Raw genomic sequence first — 22,307 nt, 5'->3', positions numbered from 1 at the left:
AGAGTGAGATCCCCTGCATCCCACTCAAAAATACAGGATGACAGCCTAGCCATAAAAGTAGGGTACCACTGGTGGGCATCAGTGGTGCACCCTACTGCCAGACGTCGCATAAAATGCCAAATGTCTAGGCGGACGATGACATCGGGCCAGCCGCTGAACCGCCTCTTCAATTTAGTCTCTCCCACTGTCTTGCAACAATCACAGTCCACATAAATGACAGTGGGAGGATCAACACCAGCACTCCGGTATCGCTCCATGAGCCCTGCAGCCATGTGGTCTAACCCAGCCCCTTCATTCGCAGTCAGGACACTCATTGCCCACTGGACATCTCATTGCCCACTGAGGTAAGCCACTGTGCTGTGCCTTTCGCAGGCCCGCTCAACTTCTTGGTGATCTGAAAGAAACAATAAGCATAGCAAATAATACAACAGGCATCCAAATCAGTTACACTGAAAAAAATAAAGCTCTCTCGGTCTAAAAATACATTATAGATAAGGGTACAGTCAAGTAAGCAGCTTATCTGACCTTCTTAGTTGAATCCATTTTTAAAATTGATCCATACGTGGATGTTATGCTGGCCTTTATGTGATCGAGCCTGTTGAGAATGTCCTGACTGTATACAGTGAGGAGCCATTTGTAGCTGGGTACTGAAGCAAGTGGTGGTGGCTCCTGGAAGTGCACCGGATGCAGGCCACGATTATCAAAAAAGGCCACACACTCTGATGTGTACCGAAGCGCACGTTTCAACCACTCCTCACTGTGGTTCTCTCTCGGCTGGCCGATGATCCTCACTGGGCCATTCCCCATGCCCCTCTCACGCAGCAAGCAAAGAACCTGAATGTCACAGGCATACCTTGGAAAAAAGTATTCATTTAAGTATCTTATTGTAAGGTATCTAATTATTGTAGGAAATATTTATCAAAAAAGGTAGCACATAAGTGAAAATGACTGCAAAATAATTACTTGCGTGTGAGGATGACCCTGAATTCAGATCGATGGGCCAGGTCCAACTGCTGCAGCACAGCATGACTCCAGGACAGGTAGCTGGTTCTACACCTGGTGCAGATCAGGGTCTCTGTCACCAGGTTGCAGTATCTGTCAATGTCTAACACCTGTCGTACCCTCCTGTGCAGTCCACCACCACACAGTTGTTGCGTGGCACAGGCAGGGTTAGTACACTGGAGCCGCACCTTCCACAGCTTATATGGCATCCAGAGCAAGAGACGCTGTGAAAAAAATCAGGTGTTGGAGCTTGGTGGTACAACAGGGCTGATGGAGGGGGGTGATACCACAACTGTAGGTTTTCACGCAGCTCCAGCTTTCCCTTTGCACCAACCCTAAAAAGTGCTTCCGACACCCACTTCTGGTCTTGCTGTGGCATTGTCTGTGGCCACAGAAGGGGGAGATCTTCTGGCTGAGATGAGACCTGCTGATATTATCAAAAACACTCGTTTAAATAAAAGCTAAGAGAGCATTAAATGATGAAGACATCTATATATTTTGAATGAACAAAAGAAGGAACATGAACTAACGTGGAAGCAATCAAAGTCCTCGAGACAGTGTGAAAGGCTAACGAATGCAAGTTGGCCTCTTAATTGACCTAAAAATGGGGCTGTATCTAACATGTAGAGGGATGTTAGGGAGGACAGCTGAAACGGTCAGATGTCACTTAGACCAGCGGGTCTCAATTCCAGTCCTCGCGCCCCCTGCTCTTCACATTTTGTAAGTTTCTTGTATAGCTTCAGACATTTGTTCCATTCGAACGTAAGTGCCCTGAGAACTGGACATCACATGAAATCCCTCCGTGATTCAAGTTCAAAGCGTATGTATATGTTCAATTCATAGTGAGTAATACAGTGGTGTATCGAGGTATACAGAGGTAAATGATGTCACACTTCTCCATGGTAGGTAGCCTCCAAGGTAGCCTACATAATACAAGAATCCATACACATGCATACTTGCGTAACAAGACCGAGAAGGTCCTTAAACACAAAAGCTTAATCTCTTTGTAAATTCGACAACATAATCTCGGCCAGTGCAAAGGAGCAAGCCCAGAGGAGGGACAGCCTCTTTGCATCAAACCCGTCATTCCCAGCTATGCTCATCATTCTTGAAAGGCCAGGGGAATTAGCTCAAATGGTAGAGCGCTCGCTTAGCATGCGAGAGGTAGCGGGATCGATGCCCGCATTCTCCAAGTTGGCTCCTGCCCTTTTACTCACACATCCCTAGTGGTTTTCAATCCTGTCCTGGAGGCATCCCTGCCCTGCACATTTCGCATTTCCCCTCATCTAACACACCTGTTTCAAATCATCAGCTCATTAGTAGAGACTGCAAGACCTGATTTGGGTGTGTCTAATAAGTGAGACATACAAAATGTTCAGGGCAGGGGTGCCTCCAAGAAAGGTTTGAAAACCATTGCCCTAAAGAGACCGACTGAGCGTTGACGCAATGCTGCCACACTCCCACGTTAGCTTTTTTTGTGCTCACAGCTGCCAATAAGTATTTCAGACATGGTCCTGTGCAAATTGGTTGCAAAACAGTGCCATATTACGCACAGTTCCCTAAAACAGTGGTTTTCAAACCTGTCCTGGAGGCACCCCTGCCCTTCACATTTTGAATGTTTCCCTCATATAACACACCTGTTTCAAATCATCAGCTCATTAGTAGAGACCGCGAGACCTTATTTGGGTGTGTCTAATAAGGGAGACAATAAAAATGTGCAGGGCAGGGGTGCCTCCAGGACAGGTTTGAGAACCACTGCCCTAAAGAGACAGACTGAGCATCGATGCAATGCGGCCACACTCTCTACGTTAGTTAATTTTTTTGGACTAAAAGCTGCCGAAAAGTATTTCAGACATTGTCCTGCGCAAACTGGTTGCAAAATAGGTCCCACCGAGATTTGAACTCGGATCACTGGATTCAGAGTCCAGAGTGCTAACCATTACACCATGGAACCTTAACTGGTGCAGCTGTTGCTCACAGGGCTACAAACACTGGCACCATCTCCAAACTAGTGCTGTTTTATCTTTTCCTGCGGCAAGAAAGCACACAGGCTCCACCGAGATTCGAACTCAGATCGCTGGATTCAAAGCCCAGAGTGCCATTACACCATGGAACCGAAACTGCTTGGTTGGAGGCCAACTTGGAAACAGATAGCTCTCTGGCTGTGGGGAAGCAGTTATACAGAGAGGTTGGAACCCAGTGATTTTTGGTCAATGGCCCGCCTCAAAAAAGGGAAAAGTGTGGGAGATGTTGCCGAAACCCGGGATCGAACCAGGGACCTTTAGATCTTCAGTCTAACGTTTTCTCAACTGAGGTATTTCGGCTACAACAAACCTCTGCTTAGCAAGCAGTGATTTCAGTGAGATCACCCTACTCTTTGTCGTAGCTGAAGAGCAGAGCAGAGATGAGCCCCCAGACAATGAAAACAGCTGGCCAGTACGGGGATCAAACCCGCGACCTTGGCGTTATTAGCACCACGCTCTAACCAGCTGAGCTAACTTAGCCATCCGTGTCTGCCTGATTGGAAAAAAACCTGCCATAATGTTTGTGAATGCAATGAGACAATAAAGCTTCACGTTTTAACCTAAACAAGGGCTCGTCCGGGATTTGAACCCGGGACCTCTCGCACCCAAAGCAAGAATCATACCCCTAGGGCAATCAAAGTCCTCGAGACAGTGTGAAAGGCTAACGAATGCAAGTTGGCCTCTTAATTTACCTAAAAATGGGGCTGTATCTAACATGTAGAGGGATGTTAGGTAGGACAGCTGAAACGGTCAGATGTCACTTAGACCAGCGGGTCTCAATTCCAGTCCCGGAAGGGAGGAGGCCAACTTGGAAACAGATAGCTCTCTGGCTGTGGGGAAGCAGTTATACCTGTTCCTCTGGGTGTAACGGGACACAGAAGCAGCAGCGCTGGAGCAGGCGCTGGAGCAGGCGGAGCTGGGCCTGGACCGGATGTCAAAGCACCAGAAGATGGAATCACCATCGACACAGTCATGTCTGGGTTAAGGACTAGTGTGCCTAACAGTGACCCAGGTGCTGAAATGGGCTGCACAACTCCTGCTGCTGTGGGGACGGGTGCTATAGGGCACTCCTATTTGGCAGAAGTGGGCCGGCGACCCGGTCGCAGAATTGGAGCCTGTCCTTCTCGATTTGGCGGAAGGATAAATTGATGTTTTGGGCCTGATGTTGATGGCACGTCATCCAATTTTTCCCTCGGCAGAGGAAGCTGCGTATCAGCCACATCAATTGGGTCAGATGGAGTCAGTCCCTGGGCGAGGACACTCATTTCCTGATTCTTCTGCTGCCGTTGAAACCTGAAAGTAAATTACTTGTAAAATATATATATATATATATATATATATATATATATATATATATATATGTGTGTGTGTGTGTGTGTGTGTGTGTGTGTGTACAGAAGTATTCAGTTCCCTTGAACCAAATAATGTGCCTTGCTTACCACTGAATGAGTGTCCTCTGGTTCAGCTCAAACAGCTGGATCATTGTTTCATCCATCAGCCTTCGACTGTTAAGCACCAGGTCTCGGATGTGGTGGTAATCTGAAAGGATTTTAGACCACCTGGGGGTGCAAACTCCAGCCTTCTTGGTCGGTGACTTGTGTAAAGCACACAGCTTCATACAAATGGCCTCAACCAAGCGGCTGGTGCTGGGCCACTGTGCTGGACCCCCAGGATGTCCAATCAGACACCGTTTCACACTCTCCACACCCGGTGTGACTCCGGACCGCTTCGGTGCCTTAAAGCGCCCATGTGTCAGCTGAGGCTGATGTCGAGGCTGATAGTTGACCCGCTGTTTATCAACATCAGGGAGAGCTGTCCACAGCTGGATGGCCTCTGTCACCTGCAGGTCGGTGAGGTAAGGAGCCTCACGAAGACCCACCAGGAAACCAGCCAGATCCTGGACCTTGTCCCACCCAGCGATGCCATCAGGTCCAATGACTGCTCCCTAGTAAATGCAGATTAGTGTTAATATACACTTCCAGTCAAAAGCCTTTGAACAGAAATATTTTTTTACATATTTTAAAGAATTCTGCTCAACAAGCCTGCATTTATTTTATTCAAATACAACAAAAGCCATTATATTGTGAAATAATTTTACTATTTAAAATAAAAATGCTTTCTATTTGAATATAGTTTAAAGTGTAAGTTATTTCTGTGATGCAAAGCTGTATTTTCAGCATAATTCCTGAGTCTTCAGTGTCACATGATCTTCAGAAATCATTCAGATATCCTGATTTGTTGTTCTAGAAACCTTTTTTTATTGATATTATTATCATCAATATTTAGAACAGTTGTGTACATTTTGTTCAAGATTCTTTGATGAATAGAAGGATCCAAGATAAGAGTTTATCTGTAATAAAAAGCTTTTTTAACATTATACACTATACCATCCAAAAGTGTGGAGTCAGACCATTTAAATCATTATATATTTAGTATTAAATTATAGAAATTAATACTTTTATTTAGCAAGGACGCATTAAATAGATAATAAAGACATTTATAATGTTACAATATATACTGAACTTTCTATTCATCAAAGAAACCTAAACAAAAAATCTCTAGGAGCTATTTTTAACCTAATAATAATAATAATAATAATATAGCACCCGGCACCCGGTTTTTCTTAGCAGCAAATTGGAATGATTTCTGAAGAATCGTGTGCCCTGAGTAATGATGCTAAAATTCAGCATTGAAATCACAAGACTGAATTACTTTTTTAAATATATTCAAATGGATAGCAGTTATTTTAAATAGTAAAAATATTTCAAAATATTACTGCTTTTGTTGTATTTTGAATCAAATAAATGCAGGCTTAAAAAAAAAACACCTTGCTTGTAGTGTATTTGGAATAAAACGAGACTGAAACAAAATAAAGCCCTTAGAGTGTCTTACCTGAGCCTCGCCGGAGACACTGCTTCCAGTGTCAGATGGCTGTGACAGCACTGAAGAGGCAGGGGCGAGATGCTGTCCCTCTCCTCCAGATGATGTGGACGGCTCAGCCAGTGATGCTGGGGACTGAGGCAGAGGCAAAGATGAGGGGCTGTTTCTGAGATCACGGCAGGGGTCATCCTCATACAGCACTGGAACTGTGATGTCCTCCATGCTCTCTTGCTCAAACCCCTCATCTAGCAGGTCCTGATCATCAACCTCCTCCACCAGCCGGTCTTCCTCCTCTGGGTTCTGGAGCACTGGAGACAGTGTTTTGCCAGTCTGGCTGTAAAGGTACTCGATTCCCAGCAATTCACCTACAATAATAAAATAAGAAAAAAAGAAAAAAAGTGCTCTTAATAATTTATCAAGTACATTGGAGGCTAAATAGATAACTTAATAGAATATTGCAAAAGAACAAATTAAATTTCTTACCTGTATATGCTCCAGGAGGGCGATAGCGCTCATCCCAGGGCTTCCCAAAGACTGTTCGGCTAAGCCGGTCCACAGCCTCTCTCATGGCACTGCCATATGTCCGAATGGAGGACGCCCGTTTTATGGCATCTTCCATTCGGTCATCATTCCAACGCATCAAGCCCTCAAGGAGATAGGCCTGAAAATGCGCATCGCTGGCACTTGTTCCTAAAAGTTAAATAATATTAAAAAATATATAAAAAAGGGTTTTATATGTCACATATGTACAATATATGTACTACACATAAGGTGCTCTGAAGTAACTTGTATACTACATTTAATAGAGTTGTGTAACTAAATTAAAAATGATTGTCACTTATTCCTGTATTACTAGTGACTTGTTAGTCAAGACAGCTTTGTCAATGCTAATGACATTAAAAAGTAATTGTAATGTAGAGTGTGACATTTATTAATGCGGCATTACTTTAAAGTGATGGAAGCAGTTACAGTGCTTATATTTTCTACAGAAAAATAATAATCCATGTGCATGTAATACCTGGAATAAAACGGTTCAGGTGGAGGTGGAACGACTCCAAGGAGGTAGAGCCACGAGCACACCTGTAGCAGCACAGCTCCACGCTGCCTTTCTTCAGTGTCCCTGTCTTCATGTACAGCGGAAAGTCCTCTGGGTCTTGTATACACTGGACGTGCTTGCGCTGTTCCTTCCATATCTGCTGGATACGTTCGTGGTCCAGCAGAGGAACTCCCAGGGTGTCCTTCCCATCCGCACTGTCAAACTGATCAATCAGTGACCCAATCAATCTGGCGGTCTCCTCCACCCCCCTGGTCCTCCTCCGGCAGTGCAGTGCCAACTCCCTCCAGGTAATGCGAGCACTGACCGCCTTTTCTGAGATGTGGCCAGTTTTCTTTGCCGCCAGGTCACTCTCTTTTGCAGAGCGAAGAGCAGCCACATCCTCTGGATCCCACTGAAAGATGCACGTGGACAGACGTGCCATGAAGATCCCGTAGAGTGGATGAGCCTCTGTTGTGACACCTGCAGCAAATCGCCGCATGAAGTGCCAGATGTCGAGGCGCACTACAAGCTCATCCCACTCCGAAAACATGATCTTCACCCGCGATTGGCCATACTGACTGCAGCAGTCCCTGTCCACGTACATCACTTTTGGGGCTGCCTCTCCTGCCTCTCGGTAGCGTTTCATCAGACCAGCTGACATGGAGTCCAGTCCATGTCCCTCGGCAGCTGTCAGCACAGAGACAAGGACCTGGCCGTGTTCATTTCCGACATTTGTGCACCAGGCAGCTGTTCCTGAAGCAGCACCGGCAAGCATCAACAAAAGAAGGAACATGAACTAATGTGGAAGCAATCAAAGTCCTCGAGACAGTGTGAAAGACTAACGAATGCAAGTTGGCCTCTTAATTGACCTAAAAATGGGGCTGTATCTAACATGTAGAGGGATGTTAGGGAGGACAGCTGAAACGGTCAGATGTCACTTAGACCAGCGGGTCTCAATTCCAGTCCTCACGCCCCCTGCTCTTCACATTTTGTAAGTTTCTCGTATAGCTTCAGACATTTGTTCCATTCGAACGTAAGTGCCCTGAGAACTGGACATCACATGACATCCCTCCGTGATTCAAGTTCAAAGCGTATGTATACTTTCAATTCATAGTGAGTAATACAGTGGTGTATTGAGGTATACAGAGGTAAATGATGTCACACTTCTCCATGTGTGAAGAAGTTGTGCAGCACAAATCCGTGAACCAATGTTCCAAAGTGAAGTATACTTTGACGGATTTCCCCTGCTCAGGGAGTGGGGAGCAATGAACACTGTGTAGGGACCATGTCAATCGCTAGGAGCTCACTTCTAATGAGCTGATTATCCGAATCAGGTGTGCTAACAAAGAGAGACATGCAAAACATGCAGACCTGGGGGGAGCGAGGACTAGAATTGAGAACCGCTTCCTTAGACTTTAAGTCAGTGTGAGCAAAAGAGGTGAAAAGTTGTCTGCATGACCCGAGTGTTCCAAGGTAGCCTACATAATACAAGAATCCATACACATTCATACTGGCGTAACGAGACCGAGAAGGTCCTTAAACACAAAAGCTTAATCTCTTTGTTAATTCGACAACATAATCTTGGCCAGTGCAAAGGAGCAAGCCCAGAGGAGGGACAGCCTCTTTGCATCAAACCCGTCATTCCCAGCTATGCTCGTCATTCTTGAAAGGCCAGGGGAATTAGCTCAAACGGTAGAGTGCTCGCTTAGCATGCGAGAGGTAGCGGGATCGATGCCCGCATTCTCCAAGTTGGCTCCTGCTCTTTTACTCACACATCCCTAGAGGAGTGGTTTTCAATCCTGTCCTGGAGGCATCCCTGCCCTGCACATTTCGCATTTCCCCTCATCTAACAAACCTGTTTCAAATCATCAGCTCATTAGTAGAGACTGCAAGACCTGATTTGGGTGTGTCTAATAAGGGAGACATACAAAATGTTCAGGGCAGGGGTGCCTCCAGGAAAGGTTTGAAAACCATTGCCCTAAAGAGACTGACTGAGCGTTGACGCAATGCTGCCACACTCCCACGTTAGCTTTTTTTGGGCTCACAGCTGCCAAAAAGTATTTCAGACATGGTCCTGTGCAAATTGGTTGCAAAACAGTGCCATTTTACGCACAGTTCCCTAAAGCAGTGGTTTTCAAACCTGTCCTGGAGGCACCCCTGCCCTCCAAATTTTGAATGTTTCCCTCATCTAACACACCTGTTTCAAATCATCAGCTCATTAGTAGAGACCGCGAGACCTTATTTGGGTGTGTCTAATAAGGGAGACAATAAAAATGTGCCTGGCAGGGGTGCCTCCAGGACAGGTTTGAGAACCACTGCCCTAAAGAGACAGACTGAGCATCGATGCAATGCGGCCACACTCTCTACGTTAGTTAATTTTTTTGGACTAAAAGGTGCCGAAAAGTATTTCAGACATTGTCTTGCGCAAACTGGTGGCAAAATAGGTCCCACCGAGATTTGAACTCGGATCACTGGATTCAGAGTCCAGAGTGCTAACCATTACACCATGGAACCTTATCTGGTGCAGCTGTTGCTCACATGGCCACAAACACTGGCACCATCGCCAAACTAGTGCTGTTTTATCTTTTCCTGCGGCAAGAAAGCACACAGGCTCCACCGAGATTCGAACTCAGATCGCTGGATTCAAAGCCCAGAGTGCTGACCATTACACCATGGAACTGAAACTGCTTGGTTGGAGGCCAACTTGGAAACAGATAGCTCTCTGGTTGTGGGGAACAGTTATACAGAGAGGTTGGAACCCAGTGATTTTTGGTCAATGGCCCGCCTCAAAAAAGGGAAAAGTGCGGGAGATGTTGCCGAAACCCGGGATCGAACAGGGGACCTTTAGATCTTCAGTCTAATGCTCTCCCAACTGAGCTATTTTGGCTACAACAAACCTCTGCTTAGCAAGCAGTGATTTCAGTGAGATCACCCTACTCTTTGTCGGAGATGAAGAGCAGAGCAGAGATGAGCCCCCAGACAATAAAAACAGCTGGCCAGTACGGCGATCGAACCCACGACCTTGGCGTTATTAGCACCACGTCCTACCAGCTGAGCTAACCGGCCTGGCTTAGCCTTCCGTGTCTGCCTGATTGGAAAAACCTGCCATAATGTTTGTGAATGCAATGAGACAATAAAGCTTCACGTTTTAACCTAAACTAGGGGTCGTCCGGGATTTGAACCCGGGACCTCTCGCACCCAAAGCGAGAATCATACACCTAGACCAACGAGCCTTCTTGCCCAAAGCCAGGAAAAAATAGCTATTTCAGCATCAACAAAAGAAGGAACATGAACTAACGTGGAAGCAATCAATGTCCTTGAGACAGTGTGAAAGGCTAACGAATGCAAGTTGGCCTCTTAATTGACCTAAAAATGGGGCTGTATCTAACATGTAGAGGGATGTTAGGGAGGACAGCTGAAACGGTCAGATGTCACTTAGACCAGCGGGTCTCAATTCCAGTCCTCGCGCCCCCTGCTCTTCACATTTTGTAAGTTTCTCGTATAGCTTCAGACATTTGTTCCATTCGAACGTAAGTGCCCTGAGAACTGGACATCACATGACATCCCTCCGTGATTCAAGTTCAAAGCGAATATATACGTTCAATTTATAGTGAGTAATACAGTGGTGTATCGAGGTATACAGAGGTAAATGATGTCAAACTTCTCCATGTGTGAAGAAGTTGCGCAGCACAAATCCGTGAACCAATGTTCCAAAGTGAAGTATACTTTGACAGATTTCCCCTGCTCAGGGAGTGGGGAGCAATGAACACTGTGTAGGGACCATGTCAATCACTAGGAGCTCACTTCTAATGAGCTGATTATCAGAATCAGGTGTGCTAACAAAGAGAGACATGCAAAACATGCAGACCTGGGGGGAGCGAGGACTAGAATTGAGAACCGCTTCCTTAGACTTTAAGTCAGTGTGAGCAAAAGAGTTGAGAAGTTGTCTGCATGATCCGAGTGTTCCAAGGTATCCTACATAATACAAGAATCCATACACATGCATACTGGCGTAACAAGACCGAGAAGGTCCTTAAACACAAAAGCTTAATCTCTTTGTTAATTTGACATCATAATCTCGGCCAGTGCAAAGGAGCAAGCCCAGAGGAGGGACAGCCTTTTTGCCTCAAACCCGTCATTCCCAGCTATGCTCGTCATTCTTGAAAGGCCAGGGGAATTAGCTCAAATGGTAGAGCGCTCGCTTAGCATGCGAGAGGTAGCGGGATCGATGCCTGCATTCTCCAAGTTGGCTCCTGCCCTTTTACTCACACATCCCTAGATCAGTGGTTTTCAATCCTGTCCTGGAGGCATCCCTGCCCTGCACAATTCGCATTTCCCCTCATCTAACACACCTGTTTCAAATCATCAGCTCATTAGTAGAGACTGCAAAACCTGATTTGGGTGTGTCTAATAAGGGAGACATACAAAATGTTCAGGGCAGTGGTGCCTCCAGGAAAGGTTTGAAAACCATTGCCCTAAAGAGACCGACTGAGCGTTGACGCAATGCTGCCACACTACCACGTTAGCTTTTTTTGGGCTCACAGCTGCCAAAAAGTATTTCAGACATGGTCCTGTGCAAATTGGTTGCAAAACAGTGCCATTTTACGCACAGTTCCCTAAAGCAGTGGTTTTCAAACCTGTCCTGGAGGCACCCCTGCCCTTCACATTTTGAATGTTTCCCTCATCTAACACACCTGTTTCAAATCATCAGCTCATTAGTAGAGACCGCGAGACCTTATTTGGGTGTGTCTTATAAGGGAGACAATAAAAATGTGCAGTGCAGGGGTGCCTCCAGGACAGGTTTGAGAACCACTGCCCTAAAGAGACAGACTGAGCATCGATGCAATGCGTCCACACTCTCTACGTTAGTTAATTTCTTTGGACTAAAAGGTGCCGAAAAGTATTTCAGACATTGTCCTGCGCAAACTGGTGGCAAAATAGGTCCCACCGATATTTGAAGATGGATCACTTGATTCAGAGTCCAGAGTGCTAACCATTACACCATGGAACCTTAACTGGTGCAGCTGTTGCTCACAGGGCCACAAACACTGGCACCATCTCCAAACTAGTGCTGTTTTATCTTTTCCTGCGGCAAGAAAGCACACAGGCTCCACCGAGATTCGAACTCAGATCGCTGGATTCAAAGCCCAGAGTGCTGACTATTACACCATGGAACCAAAACTGCTTGGTTGGAGGCCAACTTGGAAACAGATAGCTCTCTGGCTGTGGGGAAGCAGTTATACAGAGAGGTTGGAACCCAGTGATTTTTGGTCAATGGCCCGCCTCAAAAAAGGGAAAAGTGTGGGAGATGTTGCCAAAACCCGGGATCGAACCAGGGACCTTTAGATCTTCAGTCTAACACTCTCCCAACTGAGCTATTTCGGCTACAACAAACCTCTGCTTAGCAAGCAGGGATTTCAGTGAGATCACCCTACTCTTTGTCGGAGCTGAAGAGCAGAGCAGAGATGAGCCCCCAGACAATAAAAACAGCTGACCAGAACAGGGATTGAACCCGCGACCTTGGCGTTATTAGCACCACGCACTAATCAGCTGAGCTAACCGGCCTGGCTTAGCCATTAGTGTCTGCCTGATTGAAAAAAAACAGCTATAATGTTTGTGAATGCAATGAGACAATAAAGCTTCACGTTTCAACCCGAATCAGGTGTGCTAACAAAGAGAGACATGCAAAACATGCAGACCTGGGGGGAGCGAGGACTAGAATTGAGAACCGCTTCCTTAGACTTTAAGTCAGTGTGTGCAAAAGAGGTGAGAAGTTGTCTGCATGATCCGAGTGTTCCAAGGTAGCCTACATAATACAAGAATCCATACACATGCATACTGGCGTAACAAGACCGAGAAGGTCCTTAAACACAAAAGCTTAATCTCTTTGTTAATTCGACAACATAATCTTGGCCAGTGCAATGGAGCAAGCCCAGAGGAGGGACAGCCTCTTTGCATCAAACCCGTCATCCCCAGCTATGCTCGTCATTTTTGAAAGGCCAGGGGAATTAGCTCAAATGGTAGAGCGCTCGCTTAGCATGCGAGAGGTAGCGGGATCGATGCCCGCATTCTCCAAGTTGGCTCCTGCCCTTTTACTCACACATCACACATGTTTAAAGCGCTATATAAATAAAAATAAAGGTGACATCCCTAGATCAGTTTTTTCAATCCTGTCCTGGAGGCATCCCTGCCCTGCACATTTCGCATTTCCCCTCATCTAACAAACCTGTTTCAAATCATCAGCTCATTAGTAGAGACTGCAAGACCTGATTTGGGTGTGTCTAATAAGGGAGACATACAAAATGTTCAGGGCAGGGGTGCCTCCAGGAAAGGTTTGAAAACCATTGCCCTAAAGAGACTGACTGAGCGTTGACGCAATGCTGCCACACTCCCACGTTAGCTTTTTTTGGGCTCACAGCTGCCAAAAAGTATTTCAGACATGGTCCTGTGCAAATTGGTTGCAAAACAGTGCCATTTTACGCACAGTTCCCTAAAGCAGTGGTTTTCAAACCTGTCCTGGAGGCACCCCTGCCCTTCACATTTTGAATGTTTCCCTCATCTAACACACCTGTTTCAAATCATCAGCTCATTAGTAGAGACCGCGAGACCTTATTTGGGTGTGTCTAATAAGGGAGACAATAAAAATGTGCCTGGCAGGGGTGCCTCCAGGACAGGTTTGAGAACCACTGCCCTAAAGAGACAGACTGAGCATCGATGCAATGCGGCCACACTCTCTACGTTAGTTAATTTTTTTGGACTAAAAGGTGCCGAAAAGTATTTCAGACATTGTCCTGCGCAAACTAGGTCCCACCAGGATTTGAACTCAGATCACTGGATTCAGAGTCCAGAGCGCTAACCATTACACCATGGAACCTTTACTGGTGCAGCTGTTGCTCACAGGGCCACAAACACTGGCACCATCGCCAAACTAGTGCTGTTTTATCTTTTCCTGCGGCAAGAAAGCACACAGGCTCCACCGAGATTCGAACTCAGATCGCTGGATTCAAAGCCCAGAGTGCTGACCATTACACCATGGAACCGAAACTGCTTGGTTGGAGGCCAACTTGGAAACAGATAGCTCTCTGGCTGTGGGGAAGCAGTTATACAGAGAGGCTGGAACCCAGTGATTTTTGGTCAATGGCCCGCCTCAAAAAAGGTAAAAGTGTGGGAGATGTTGCCGAATCCCGGGATCAAACCACGGACCTTTAGATCTTCAGTCTAACGCTCTCCCAACTGAGCTATTTCGGCTACAACAAACCTCTGCTTAGCAAGCAGGGATTTCAGTGAGATCACCCTACTCTTTGTCGGAGCTGAAGAGCACAGCAGAGGTGAGCCCCCAGACAATAAAAACAGCTGGCCAGTACGGGGATCGAAACCGCAACCTTGGCGTTATTAGCACCACGCTCTAACCAGCTGGGCTAAACGGCCTGGCTTAGCCATCCGTGTCTGCCTGATTAGCAAAAACCTGCGATAATGTTTGTGAATGCAATGACACAATAAAGCTTCACGTTTTAACCTGAACAAGGGCTCGTCCGGGATTTGAACCCGGGACCTCTCGCACCCAAAGCGAGAATCATAGCCCTAGACCAATGAGCCTTCTTCTTCTGGTGAAATTAACCAAAATCCAACATTTTTTCTATGAATATTTTTACATTATTATGGGATATTCGGGGGATCCCTAGAGGGCGAGGGGCTTACCGTATGCGACCAACCACGAGTTCCTGGGTGGTCCGGTTCCTGAGTTATAACGGTTCAAATTCCAAATTTTGGGGGGCTGTAACTCGGACCCCCGGGGTCATAGGGACTTGGGGCTGGTGTCGTCGCATAGAGGGCCCCCTGGTCTGACTTTGTCCCGATTTTTGTGCAGCTTGGTCCCGTTTTGGCGGAGTTACAGCTTGGCAAAATGTGTGACATTTTGGTTAACATTCACCACGTGGTGAAATTAACCAAAATCCAACATTTTTTCTATGCATATTTCTTCAGTATAATGGGATAAAATTTACAAAAATTGATTCCTCTGAGTGCCCTGCGTACAATAGAGGTGTTTTCTTTAATAATATGGCACACATTTGAAATAAATAAAGTTAAATACAGTTGCTATTTAATGAACATTGAGACACGCACCACATGTGGTGCACAAGTGTGCCAAAATTCTACGCTCGTCTTTATGCAAATTCTTCAGTATTTTGGGATAAAACTTGCAAAAATGGATTCCTCTGAATGCCCTTTGTACAGTACAAGTGTTTTCTCTAGGCCTCATCATAAAAATTTTCTTCCGAATTCCACCCCCCTCGAGCTGCCTTCTCTAGCCGGGGAGGGTGCACCCTGGCCGGCATGGATGAGTAGGTGCGAGGGGGGTGGATGGTACTATTATTTTGCTAATATCTCCGCAAAGCGGTGGACCCCGGGGCTGAAATTCGGGGGATCCCTAGAGGGTCGAGGGTTCTACCGTAAGCGACCACCCTCGAGTTCCTGGGTGGTCCGGTTCCTTAGTTATAACGGATATAATTCCACATTTTGGGGGGCCGTAACTCGGACCCCCGGGGTCATAGGGACATGGGCCTGTGTCGTCGGATAGAGGGCCCACTGGTCTGACTTTGTCCCGATTTTGGTGCAGTTTGGCCCCGTTTTGGCGGAGTTAAAGCTTGGCAAAATGTGTGACATTCTGGTTAACATTCACCTCATGTGGTGAAATTAACCAAAGTCCAACATTTTTTATATGCATATTTCTACATTATTATGGCATAAAATTTACAAAAATGGATTCCCCTTAGTGCCCTGAGTACAGTACAAGTGTTTTCTCTAGGCCTCATTCTAAAAATTTTCTTCCGACTTCCACCCCCCTCGAGCTGCCTTCTCTAGCCGGTTTCAAATCATCAGCTCATTAGAGACTGCAAGACCTGATTTGGGTGTGTCTAATAAGGGAGACAATAAAAATGTGCAGGGCAGGGGTGCCTCCAGGACAGGTTTGAAAACCACTGCCCTAAATAGACAGACTGAGCATCGATGCAATGCGGCCACACTCTCTACGTTAGTTAATTTTTTTGGACTAAAAGCTGCCGAAAAGTATTTCAGACATTGTCCTGCGCAAACTGGTTGCAAAATAGGCAGGGCACCAGAAACATCTGAGACACAACAGGGGCAGTGGGTGTGTCAGGAACCAATGGGTGTGGTGCTGTCGGCCTGGGACAAATTGGCCTTAACTGGGTGGACGTGGCTGAACGCTGAGGGTGTACGGCTGATGGCCAGATTGATGTTGCTGTGGCAGATGTACAGGTAGCTGAGGGCCCAATCTTTCTAAACTTGGTCTTTGCTGTCGAGCTGTGTCTGGTGGCATCTGGTAGGTATGCAACTGGTGGCTATATTGTGGAGGCACAACAGGCTGTACTCGTGCTGGAGGCAAAGCATCCAAAGCCACTGGACGTGCCTCTGGAAGGTCCAGCCCTTGCAACAGCAAGGAGACCTCCTGACCCTTTAAACAGTTATTGTGCCACGTCGTAAGAGTCCTCTGATTTACCTCAACTAGCTGAAGGGTTGTGTCACTCATCACCGTTCCATTGCTCAAGATTAGCTGCCGAATTCTTCTGTAATCACGAAGAATGAGATCCCATCTAGACAGAGATTCTGTCCGCTGTTTCTTGGGGCTTCGGTGGATGTTACATAACCTTATGAAAATCATTTCAACAAGGCAACAGCAATTAGGCCACTGTGCTGGAGAGCTGCTAGAACCCAAAACACACCTTTTTGTGCTTTCGACACCAGGAGTGAAGACAGCTTTCTTTTTCGGGGACCTAAAACGTCCTGTAAGTAGCCTGTCTTGATGACGAGCAGCATACACATCCCTGTCTTTATAAAATTTGTCCAGGTTCTGCCAAAAACCCACAATGGTCGCAACTTGTTGGTTGGTAAGTGTGAGGCTTGTCTGTGTGCGCAGCTCCACCAGACACTCCACCAACGCATCCACCCGGTCCATTCCAGGAATGCAGTGCTCGTCAACAGCCTGGAAATATATAACTGTTGGTTAGGTATTTACATGCTGTTAAGTAAGTTTACTGCTTAATGGCAAATAACTAAATGAGTCACAATTCGTATAGAAAAGGAAAATTTACCATTGCTGAGGGTGTATCTAAAGGAGCCTGGACACTGAGCAGTGGTGGAGTCTGGACACTGGGCACTGGTGCAGCTACACTGGGCACTGGTGCAGCTGAAGGAGCCTGGACTCTGAGCAGTGGTGAAGCCAGGACACTGGGCACTGGTGCAGCTAAAGGAGCCCGGACTCTGAGCAGTGGTGGAGCCTGGACACTGGGCACTGGTGCAGCTGAAAAAGCCCGGACTCTGAGCAGTGGTGGAGCCTGGACACTGGGCACTGGTGCAGCTGAAGGAGCCCGGACTCTGAGCAGTGGTGGAGCCAGGACACTGGGCACTGGTGCAGCTACACTGGGCACTGGTGCAGCTGAAGGAGCCTGGACACTGGGCACTGGTGCAGCTGAAGGAGCCTGGACACTGGGCACTGGTGCAGCTACACCGGGCACTGGTGCAGCTGAAGGAGCCCGGACTCTGGGCAGTGGTGGAGCATGGACACTGGCCACTGGTGCAGCTACACTGGGCACAGGTGCAGCTGAAGGAGCCTGGACACTGGGCACTGGTGGAGTCTGGACACTGGGCACTGGTGCAGCTGAAGGAGCCTGGACACTGAGCACTGGTGGAGTCTGGACACTGGGCACTGGTGCAGCTACACTGGGCACTGGTGCAGCTGAAGGAGCCCGCACTCTGGGCAGTGGTGGAGCCTGGACACTGGGCACTGGTGCAGCTGAAGGAGCCTGGACACTGGGCACTGGTGCAGCTACACTGGGCACTGGTGCAGCTGAAGGAGCCTGGACAATGGGCACTGGTGCCGCTACACTGGGCACTTGTGCAGCTGAAGGAGCCTGGACACTGGGCCATGGTGGAGCCTGGACACTGGGCACTGGTGCAGCTACACTTGGCACTGGTGCAGCTGAAGGAGCCTGGACACTGGGCACTGGTGCAGCTACACTGGGCACTGGTGCAGCTGAAGGAGCCTGGACACTGGGCCATGGTGGAGTTTGGACACTGGGCACTGGTGCAGCTGAAGGAGCCTGGACACTGGGCACTGGTGGAGTCTGGACACTGGGCACAGGTGCAGCTACATTGGGCACTGGTGCAGCTGAAGGAGCCTGGACACTGGGAACTGGTGCAGCTGGTAGAACTGGTGGACCTGAAAGGACTAAGTCATCTGATGCCACAAGATTTGCCACTGTGGCTTCCTCTCCAAAGAAATCAATGAAAGCCTCATCCCTTTCCACTTGCTCCTCCACATCTATCTCCTCCAGCAAATGAGAGGTCCTCTCAGAGGTAGGGCACATGTCCTCCAGGGGCTGACTGTTCTGCCTCAACAAGTACTGTACTCCAATGAGCTCTCCTGAGGAAATATTTGTAACAGAAAACGTTTTTAATGGAAATTATGCAGAAAGGTTTATTCAGAAATGCAGTAAATATTTTGTTGTCCACTTCTCTATGAACAATATATATCTAATTCAGAGGGTATCATAAAAAGACAGGATTACTCTATATTCTACTATGTATTTTATTTTCTCCCCTGAAACCTAGAACACAGAATAATGTACAAATATTCTGGTAGTATAATTTTTCTCTGATATGTCAAAATTACATTATTACTGTCCAAAAGCAATTGTAATTTTAACAAAAACATGCTACATCATGAGCTGCATTCATCAAAACATTTTTACCTGTGTATACTGCAGGTCGAGTGAAGCTTGGGACCAATTTCCTGCCATACAACTTATTGTAGTTCTCATTGACAGAGTAAACCAGCTCCCCTGTGTAAGAGCGCAGAGTTGAACCTTCATCTGCAACAGCAGCTTCAGCCCGGTCCTGAATCCAGCGTAATAAACCTTCCAGGAGATAAATCTGGAAGTTCAGGCTGTTTGCGCTGTTCCCTAGAAAAAGAAATAGAAAGCCAAATATTGCTTTGAGAAAATGCAAAACAGAAAATTTAATCTGCAAATATCTTGATAAACATGAATTAGTGGCAAAATGTGGTATATTCTGACATGACAAACCTGGAATAAATCTGCTTAGGTGGCAGTGAAATGATTCCAGGGATGTGGAGCCTCTGGCACAACGATAGGTTTTTAGAACCACCCCACCCTTGTTTGTAGTTCCAGTTTCAGTATAGAGCGGCACATTTGGAGGAACTTGGATACAGGTGACGTGCCGCCTCTGGACATTCCAGATGTGCTGCATTCTCACACTGTCAAGTAGTGGAACACCAAGAGCATCATTCCCCTTGCCACCCATGAGCTCTCTGATGAGCATATCAAGGAGGCGGATAGTGGTTTCTTCTCCTCGTGTTCTCCTCCTGCAGTGCTGGAGCAGCTCAGCTTTAGTTAAATGATGGTCCAGTTCTGCCTCCGTCAGTGTAGGCCAGCCCTGTTGGATGAGTTGCTCCCTTTTGGCCCGTCTCAGCAGAGTGAGATCCCCTGCATCCCACTCAAAAATACAGGATGACAGCCTAGCCATAAAAGTAGGGTACAACTGGTGGGCATCAGTGGTGCACCCTACTGCCAGACGTCGCATAAAATGCCAAATGTCTAGGCGGACGATGACATCGGGCCAGCCGCTGAACCGCCTCTTCAATTTAGTCTCTCCCACTGTCTTGCAACAATCACAGTCCACATAAATGACAGTGGGAGGATCAACACCAGCACTCCGGTATCGCTCCATGAGCCCTGCAGCCATGTGGTCTAACCCAGCCCCTTCATTCGCAGTCAGGACACTCATCAGCACCTGACCTATCTCATTGCCCACTGAGGTAAGCCACTGTGCTGTGCCTTTCGCAGGCCCGCTCAACTTCTTGGTGATCTGAAAGAAACAATAAGCATAGCAAATAATACAACAGGCATCCAAATCAGTTACACTGAAAAAAATAAAGCTCTCTCGGTCTAAAAATACATTGAAGATAAGGGTACAGTCAAGTAAGCAGCTTATCTGACCTTCTTAGTTGAATCCATTTTTAAAATTGATCCATACGTGGATGTTATGCTGGCCTTTATGTGATCGAGCCTGTTGAGAATGTCCTGACTGTATACAGTGAGGAGCCAATTGTAGCTGGGTACTGAAGCAAGTGGTGGTGGCTCCTGGAAGTGCACCGGATGCAGGCCACGGTTATCAAAAAAGGCCACACACTCTGATATGTACCGAAGCGCACGTTTCAAGTTGGCCACACACTCTGATATGTACCGAAGCGCACGTTTCAAGTTCAAAGCGTATGTATATGTTTAATTCATAGTGAGTAATACAGTGGTGTATCGAGGTATACAGAGGTAAATGATGTCACACTTCTCCATGTGTGAAGAAGTTGCGCAGCACAAATCCGTGAACCAATGTTCCAAAGTGAAGTATACTTTGACGGATTTCCCCTGCTCAGGGAGTGGGGAGCAATGAACAGTTTGTAGGGACCATGTCAATCACTAGGAGCTCACTTCTAATGAGCTGATTATCCGAATCAGGTGTGCTAACAAAGAGAGACATGCAAAACATGCAGACCTGGGGGGAGCGAGGACCAGAATTGAGAACCGCTTCCTTAGACTTTAAGTCAGTGTGAGCAAAAGAGGTGAGAAGTTGTCTGCATGATCCGAGTGTTCCAAGGTAGCCTACATAATACAAGAATCCATACACATGCATACTGGCGTAAAAAGACCGAGAAGGTCCTTAAACACAAAAGCTTAATCTCTTTGTTAATTCGACAACATAATCTCGGCCAGTGCAAAGGAGCAAGCCCAGAGGAGGGACAGCCTCTTTGCATCAAACCCATCATTCCCAGCTATGCTCGTCATTCTTGAAAGGCCAGGGGAATTAGCTCAAATGGTAGAGCGTTCGCTTAGCATGCGAGAGGTAGCGGGATCGATGCCCGCATTCTCCAAGTCGGCTCCTGCCCTTTTACTCACACATCCCTAGATCAGTGGTTTTCAATCCTGTCCTGGAGGCATCCCTGCCCTGCACATTTCGCATTTCCCCTCATCTAACACACCTGTTTCAAATCATCAGCTCATTAGTAGAGACTGCAAGACCTGATTTGGGTGTGTCTAATAAGGGAGACATACAAAAAGTTCAGGGCAGGGGTGCCTCCAGGAAAGGTTTGGAAACCATTGCCCTAAAGAGACCGACTGAGCGTTGACGCAATGCTGCCACACTCCCACGTTAGCTTTTTTTGGGCTCATAGCTGCCAAAAAGTATTTCAGACATGGTCCTGTGCAAATTGGTTGCAAAACAGTGCCATTTTACGCACAGTTCCCTAAAGCAGTGGTTTTCAAACCTGTCCTGGAGGCACCCCTGCCCTTCACATTTTGAATGTTTCCCTCATCTAACACACCTGTTTCAAATCATCAGCTCATTAGTAGAGACCGTGAGACCTTATTTGGGTGTGTCTAATAAGGGAGACAATAAAAATGTGCAGGGCAGGGGTGCCTCCAGGACAGGTTTGAGAACCACTGCCCTAAAGAGACAGACTGAGCATCGCTGCAATGCGGCCACACTCTCTACGTTAGTTAATTTTTTTGGACTAAAAGGTGCCGAAAAGTATTTCAGACATTTTCCTGAGCAAACTGGTTGCAAAATAGGTCCCACCGAGATTTGAACTCAAATCACTGGATTCAGAGTCCAGAGTGCTAACCATTACACCATGGAACCTTAACTGGTGCAGCTGTTGCTCACAGGGCTACAAACACTGGCACCATCGCCAAACTAGTGCTGTTTTATCTTTTCCTGCGGCAAGAAAGCACACAGGCTCCACCGAGATTCGAACTCAGATCGCTGGATTCAAAGACCAGAGTGCTATTACACCATGGAACCGAAACTGCTTGGTTGGAGACCAACTTGGAAACAGATAGCTCTCTGGCAGTGGGGAAGCAGTTATACAGAGAGGTTGGAACCCAGTGATTTTTGGTCAATGGCCCTCCTCAAAAAAGGGAAAAGTGTGGGAGATGTTGCCGAAACCCGGAATCAACCAGGGACCTTTAGATCTTCAGTCTAACGCTCTCCCAACTGAGCTATTTTGGCTACAACAAACCTCTGCTTAGCAAGCAGGGATTTCAGTGAGATCACCCTACTCTTTGTCGGAGCTGAAGAGCAGATCAGAGATGAGCCCCCAGACAATAAAAACAGCTGGCCAGTAGGGGGATCGAACCCACGACCTTGGCGTTATAGCACCATGCTCTAACCAGCTGAGCTAACTTAGCCCTCCGTGTCTGCCTGATTGGAAAAAACCTGCCATAATGTTTGTGAATGCAATGAGACAATAAAGCTTAACGTCTTAACCTGAACAA

General features: G+C 46.9%; 10 non-coding genes across 10 annotated transcripts; 4 read left to right on the top strand and 6 right to left on the bottom strand.

The window, feature by feature from the left end:
- Window positions 1-2,121: 2,121 nt before the first annotated feature.
- On the top strand, window positions 2,122-2,194 carry trnaa-agc (transfer RNA alanine (anticodon AGC)). Its single transcript has one exon. It is a non-coding gene; the product is annotated as a tRNA-Ala (tRNA).
- Window positions 2,195-2,884: 690 nt separating this feature from the next.
- On the bottom strand, window positions 2,885-2,956 carry trnaq-cug (transfer RNA glutamine (anticodon CUG)). Its single transcript has one exon. It is a non-coding gene; the product is annotated as a tRNA-Gln (tRNA).
- Window positions 2,957-3,432: 476 nt separating this feature from the next.
- On the bottom strand, window positions 3,433-3,507 carry trnai-aau (transfer RNA isoleucine (anticodon AAU)). Its single transcript has one exon. It is a non-coding gene; the product is annotated as a tRNA-Ile (tRNA).
- Window positions 3,508-8,616: 5,109 nt separating this feature from the next.
- Window positions 8,617-8,689, top strand: trnaa-agc (transfer RNA alanine (anticodon AGC)). Its single transcript has one exon. It is a non-coding gene; the product is annotated as a tRNA-Ala (tRNA).
- Window positions 8,690-9,384: 695 nt separating this feature from the next.
- trnaq-cug (transfer RNA glutamine (anticodon CUG)) lies at window positions 9,385-9,456 on the bottom strand. Its single transcript has one exon. It is a non-coding gene; the product is annotated as a tRNA-Gln (tRNA).
- Window positions 9,457-9,756: 300 nt separating this feature from the next.
- On the bottom strand, window positions 9,757-9,829 carry trnaf-gaa (transfer RNA phenylalanine (anticodon GAA)). Its single transcript has one exon. It is a non-coding gene; the product is annotated as a tRNA-Phe (tRNA).
- A 2,425-nt stretch (window positions 9,830-12,254) lies between these two features.
- Window positions 12,255-12,327, bottom strand: trnaf-gaa (transfer RNA phenylalanine (anticodon GAA)). Its single transcript has one exon. It is a non-coding gene; the product is annotated as a tRNA-Phe (tRNA).
- Window positions 12,328-12,944: 617 nt separating this feature from the next.
- On the top strand, window positions 12,945-13,017 carry trnaa-agc (transfer RNA alanine (anticodon AGC)). The gene has a single exon. It is a non-coding gene; the product is annotated as a tRNA-Ala (tRNA).
- Window positions 13,018-13,910: 893 nt separating this feature from the next.
- On the bottom strand, window positions 13,911-13,982 carry trnaq-uug (transfer RNA glutamine (anticodon UUG)). The gene has a single exon. It is a non-coding gene; the product is annotated as a tRNA-Gln (tRNA).
- A 6,850-nt stretch (window positions 13,983-20,832) lies between these two features.
- trnaa-agc (transfer RNA alanine (anticodon AGC)) lies at window positions 20,833-20,905 on the top strand. Its single transcript has one exon. It is a non-coding gene; the product is annotated as a tRNA-Ala (tRNA).
- The last annotated feature ends 1,402 nt before the right edge of the window (window positions 20,906-22,307 follow it).

This window comes from Carassius carassius, chromosome 8, assembly GCF_963082965.1.
Source record: "Carassius carassius chromosome 8, fCarCar2.1, whole genome shotgun sequence".
Lineage (NCBI taxonomy): Eukaryota > Metazoa > Chordata > Actinopteri > Cypriniformes > Cyprinidae > Carassius > Carassius carassius.
Note: the sequence above shows the minus strand (reverse complement) of the source record. Positions and strands in the feature narration are given on the sequence as shown.